Here is a 6,473-nt window from a genome sequence, read left to right on the forward strand (position 1 = left end):
GGGACACAATACCTACTGCATACTACATAGGGACACAATACCTACTGCATACTACCTAGGGACACAATACCTACTGCATACTACCTAGGGACACACTACTTAGTGCACACCGGCTACTGCATATTTACCTAGAGGCACACTACTTTCTGCATACTAGGAAGTGTTGAACAAGGTTGCTTTGAAACTAGGACTTCGAGCTTGAAGTCAAGTGAGTAGCTAACTGGTAATCTTTTCCTCTGAGCCGTACTGTTACTAACAGATCTTTCTGTGTCCTCTCTCTCCTCTCTCAGTGTGTGTTGTATCTGTGGTCGTTGAAAATCCTCTACCCAAAGACGTTATTTCTTCTACGGGGAAACCATGAATGTAGACACTTGACAGAATATTTCACTTTCAAAACAGAATGTGAGTATTTGTAGTGTCTCCCTCTTCCTGTTCTCTCTCTTCCTGTATCCTCCCTCTACCTGTTCTCTCCCTCTTTCTATTCTCTCTCTCTTCCTGTATCCTCCCTCTACCTGTTCTCTCCCTCTTTCTATCCTCTCTCTCTTCCTGTATCCTCCCTCTACCTGTTCTCTCCCTCTTTCTGTTCTCTCTCTCTTCCTGTATCCTCCCTTATTCCACCCTTTCTCCCCTCCTTCATACTAGCATCTTGTTGCACTCTATCCTCTCTCTCTTTCTCGTATACTTTTTCATCTCTCCTTTCTATGTTGTTCCATCTCTCGCATCACTGTTCTCATCCAACACTAGTTCCAATCTTTCTCATACTACTCCATACCTCTCTCTCTCTCTCTCTCTCTCTCTCTCTCTCTCTCTCTCTCTCTCTCTCTCTCTTCTCTCTCTCTCTCTCTCTCTCTCTCTCTCTCTCTCTCTCTCTCTTCTTCCTCTCTCTCTCCCTCCCTTTCTCCCTCTCTCTCTTCCTCTCTCTCTTTTCTCTCTCGTCCTTCCCTCCCTGTCTCCTCCCCTCTGTGTCTCCTCTGGTTTAGGATCACAGTGGCCTGTCAGAGAACAGATGATTAGTAGAAATTAATTTGGCCTTAATGATTGGCCCAGGGACGTTCTGCTGTGTTTGATTGGCCAGAGGACGAGGAGGCTAATTTCCCCTGATGCTTATGGCGGATATGGGTCGCCCTTCAATTACCATATGCTATGTGTGTGTGTGTGTGTGTGTGAGAGAGAGAGAGGCTGGTGAACTGGTATTAAATGAGCTCTCTCCCACACTAGGCAGATGGAGAAGTTGACACACACTTACGAAAAACACACATGTTCACACACACACATACACACATGTACACACACACACATGTACACACACCACACACACATGTACACACACACACACACATGTACACACACACACACACCACACACACACACACACACACCACACACACACACACACACACACACACACACAACACACCACACACACACACACACACACACACAACACCACACACCACACACACACACAACACACACAACACACACACACCACACACACACACACAGAACTAACCCCTATCTTAATGTTAACCCTAACCCCTAAACCTAAAATAGCCTTTTTACAAGCGAGGACCGACAAAATGTCCTCACTTCTCTGAATTTTAGTTGGTTTACTATTCTTGTGAGGACTTCTGGTACTCACAAATACAGTAAAACGTGTACCCACACATACACACACATACACACATACACACATGCACACACACATTGACACATACACAGCAAAGTTTGGCTACTGCCCTATTGTGCTTGGTTACTTCACTATGGTGTTTTGATTGAATCTCTCTCTTTCTCTGTGTCCCCCACTCCTTTCTCACTCCCTCTCTCTCTCTCTCTGCCCCCCTCCTCTCTCTCGTCTCCCCTCCCCCTCCTCAGGTAAGATAAAGTACTCTGAGCAGGTGTATGACTCGTGTATGGATGCGTTTGACTGCCTGCCGCTGGCTGCTCTGATGAACCAGCAGTTCCTGTGTGTCCATGGAGGGCTCTCGCCAGAGATCCACACGCTCGACGACATCAAAAAGGTTCAGAAACAACGCCCACTGTACTAGATATGTTTTTTTATAACACACAAATACAATTCCTCATATTTTCCAGTTAATGCCCTAGTTACCATGGCGATTCAACCCTCATTTCGATTTCACTTCCTGTACGGTACATCCTGCTGTTTCCAAGATGACATCTCTCTCTCTCTCTCTCTCTCTCTCTCTCTCTGTCTCTGTCTCTGTCTCTGTCTCTGTCTCTGTCTCTGTCTCTCTCTGTCTCTCTCTCTCTCTCTTTGACCTGGCAACATGTCACCAATCTTGCTGCTGTGATGGCACACTGTGGCATTTCACCCAGTAGATATGGGAGTTAATCAAAATTGTATTGGTTTTCAAATTCTTTGTGGGTCTGTTTAATCTGAGGGAAATATGGGTCTCTAATATGGTCATACATTTGGCAGGAAGTTAGGAAGTGCAGCTCAGTTTCCACCTCATTTTGTGGGCAGTGTGCATATAGTCTGTCTTCTCTTGAGAGCCAGTTTGCCTAAGGCGGCCTCTCTCAATAACAAGGTTATGCTCACTGAGTCTGTATACAGTCAAAGCTTTTCTTAAGTTTGGGTCAGTCACAGTGAACAGGTATTCTGCCACTATGTACTCTCTTTTTAAGGCCAGATACTATTCCAGCTTGCTCTGTTATTTGGTTAATTCTTTCCAATGTGTCAAGTAATTATCTTTTTGTTTTCTTGTGATTTGGTTGGGTCTAATTGTGTTGCTGTTGCTGTCTTTGGGCTCTGTGGGATCTGTTTGTGTTTGTGAACAGATCCCCAGGACCAGCTTGCTTAGGGGACTCTTCTCCAGGTTTATTTCTCTGTAGGTGATGGCTTTGTTATGGAAGATTTGGGAATTGCTTCATTTTAGATGGTCATAGAATTTAACAGCTCTTTTCTGGATTTGGATAATTAGCGGGTATCGTCCTAATTCTGCTCTGCGTGCATTATTTGGTGTTTTACATTGCATGTTTTTTAGTATGTTTTTGCAGAATTCTGCAGGCAGAGTCTCAATTTGGTGTTTGTCCCATTTTGTGATTTATTGGTTGGTGAGCGGACCCCAGACCTCACAACCATAAAGGGCAATGGGTTCTATAACTGATTCAAGTATTTTTTAGCCAGATCCTAATTGGCATGATTAATTTTATGTTCCTTTTGTTGGCTAGAAGGCCCTTCTTGCCTTGTCTCTCAGATCGTTCACAGCATTGTGGAAGTTACCAGTGTTGCTGATGTTTAGGTCGAGGTAGGTATTGTTTTTTGTGTGCTCTAGGGCGACGGTGTCGAGATGGAATTTGTATTTGTGGTCCTGGCATCTGGGCCTTTTTTGGAACACCATTATTTTTGTCTTACTGAGATTTACTGTCAGGGCCCAGGTCTGACAGAATCTGTTCAGAAGATCTAGGTGCTCCTGTAGGCCCTCCTTGGTTGGGGACAGAAGCACCAGATCATCAGCAAACAGTAGACATTTGACTTCAGATTCTAGTAGGGTGAGGCCGGGTGCTGCAGACTGTTGTAGTGCCCTCAGCAATTCATTGATATATATGTTGAAGAGGGTGGGGCTTAAGCTGCATCCCTGTCTCACCCCACGGCCCTGTGGAAAGAAATGTGTGTGTTTTTTGCCAATTTTAACCGCACACTTGTTGTTCGTGTACATGGATTTTATAATGTTGTGTGTTTCCCCCCCCAACACCGCTTTCCATCAATTTGTATAGCAGACCCTCATGCCAAATTGAGTTAAAGGCTTTTTTGAAATCAACAAAGCATGAAAAGACTTTGACTTTGTTTTGGTCTCACTTTCTATCTCTCAGCATGAGAAGTCCTCTCTCTCTCTTTGAGAAAAGAGGCCACCCGGTAGAGCGGGTGGGAGGTGTGTGGTGAGAGAGAGAAAAGTCTGAGAAAAAGTAAATGCGACTTCTCATTCATTTAACAGGAGATCAATCTGGGCCATTTATAACAGAGGAATGCCATTTTCACCATGCTGCAAACCTCCGTGTCAGCCAATCATATGGTCTTTGTAATAGCCTTTACTGGGGCCCGCTTTGGAGCCAGCGGCATTAAACTGGGTGTAGGGGAGATGAAGTGACTAAGAATATATAAAGGGTATATTAATGTGACTCTGTGGGGCGGGTGTGGGTGGTGTTTTATGGCGCTGAGAGGGGTTCAAAGCGCTAACGTGACTGGGACACTTTGAAGAGGGCAAAGCACAGTACAGGCTGAACAGGTGGCAGAAAGGAGTTCACACCATACAAGGGATGAAGTCACTGGCAGGTTTTTTTCCTCACAACCACACACACACAACCCACACATCACATCACACACACACACACACACACCCACACTAACACATGCCACACACACACACCCCACACACACACACCACACCACACACAACACACCACACAACCAACATGCCACACACACACACACACACACTGTCGTTCCCACCTGAGGAGTTTATTTTAGATGCACTGTGGCCTGTGTGACTGAACGGCTGGGCTCACAAATCAATAAACTTCCAGTGGCGTTTGCCAGAGAGGTTCTAGTGTTGCTACGGAGTGGTGTTGGTGTATATGCATGCAAGTGGTTGTTCGTGTGTGCGCGCAAGAGGATGAGTATGCATGTTGTCGTATGTTAGAAGATGAACAGAGAGAGAGAGAGAGAGAGAGAGAGTGAACTACTTCGTTGCCCACTTCTGACCACTGCCAATCTTCAGGGGAAGTACAAAAACATCCTTTCACCACGTCAGCTTTTGACCTTCCCCACTAGTCCACACACACCTGTCCTGTCTCTAATCCCAACAGGAACCCATGGCTAAGGTGAAACAGGCCTGTATCTGTGTATGGAGTGGAGGACCTGTTTTCTGACTGCTTGTTCCTCCTCTGGAGTCCCTGTCATGTGGATCTGTTCAGACACAGGCATAGGGCTGCCCTACAGGGCTAATGATGCTGGGACCCACTGAGACTGGAGAGCGTTGGTCCTCTTTCTATCAGTTCACATCTCAACACATACAGCCCCAACGCACCACTGCACACACACACCTACAAGAGCAGTGGGGACAAACAGGCCCCGTTGTTGACATTTACCTCCACTTTCTCTCAAATGATTGTCTTCTTTACTTTTATCTTTTACTTCTCCTTTTCCCCTCTCCCTTCCCATCCGTCCCCTCATCCATTCTCTCCTTCTCACTTCCTCTCTCCAGCCCCTCCATATCTCCTCTCTCTCCTGACCTGTCTTTTTTCTTCCCCCTCTCGCTCCCCCCTTCCTCCTTCCCCCTTCCCTCTCCATTCCCCCTCCTCACTCCCTCCCTCCCTCCCTCTCCCCTCCCTTCCCCCCCCCCCATTTCCCTCTCTCACTCCTCCCCCCCTCCTCTCATCCCCCTTCCTCCCTTCCCCCCTTCCTCTCCATTTCCCCCCTCTCTCTATCTTCCTCTCCCTCTCATCTCCCCTCTCGTCCCTCCCTTCTAATTTTTTCCCCCCTCTCTCACTTCCTCCTTCCTCCCCCCCTCCCCTCCATTTCCCCCCTCTCTCGCTCACTCCCTTCCTCTTCTCCACCTCCGTTCCTGCTGACTCAGTCCTATCTTAGAGGATCTGATCAAAGAAGAGAGGCCAATGTCTGATTGCTCTCTCCCAGGGGATGCCTGACCAACGGCGGGGCACACATCAGGAGTGTGGTGTGTGTGTGTGTGTGTGTGTGTGTGTGTTTGTGGTGTGTGTGTGTGTGTGTGTGTGTGTGTGTGGTGTGTGGGTGTGTGTTGTGTGTGTGTGTGTGTGTGTGTAAGAGAGCACGTGAGCGAGAGAGGAGAGAGAGAAGAGAGGAGATTCAGCAATAAAAGTCCTCCTTCACAGGAATGAGCTTCTCTCCTGAAATCTGGGAGCAGGTGGAACCACTGCAGTGTTTATTTAAGCCAACACAAATCACGTTAATCAAACATCCGTGAGCACACCCGGCGTTACATTAAAATGGGGCCTATTTCCTGTGAACCTTTGACTGAGGTGCTGGTTTGTGGTTTAATAAAGTGGAAACCTGTGTGCTAAGGACCGCCCACCAGAGAGCACATTACTTGTTAGCAGGCCCACACTGGTTTTAATGGACAATAAGCTTTCTTTCCTGGACTATAAGATGCAAGCGGGCTCGAATGTCCGCTTTTTTTCTGGTGCTGTTTTATTAGCGGTGGCTTTTTTCGCTGGGCGCCGATCCGTTGGCAAAAGTATTGTCGAATTAACATTTATGAATCCAAGGTATTTCAATGAAATCGGTTTTGCGATGCTTGAGCATACTAACCGCAATCGAAGAATTGATTAGAATGTGTTGGGTCCAGAACCATATTAAATTAACAAAGTCATAATACATGAATTCACTCTTGAAAGATGAACAAGAATAGATTTTCAGTTAATCATTAAGTAAATCATTCCTACAGTCTTATAAAATAATTAACGTGTAACAACAC

General features: G+C 46.3%; 1 pseudogene; it reads left to right on the forward strand.

Moving 5' to 3' along the window:
• LOC111965970 (protein phosphatase 3 catalytic subunit alpha-like) overlaps window positions 1–6,473 on the forward strand; it is a 27,779-nt pseudogene that overhangs the window by 3,928 nt on the left and 17,378 nt on the right.

The sequence above is a fragment of the Salvelinus sp. IW2-2015 genome, linkage group LG6.2, assembly GCF_002910315.2.
Source record: "Salvelinus sp. IW2-2015 linkage group LG6.2, ASM291031v2, whole genome shotgun sequence".
Classification (NCBI taxonomy): Eukaryota; Metazoa; Chordata; class Actinopteri; order Salmoniformes; family Salmonidae; genus Salvelinus; species Salvelinus sp. IW2-2015.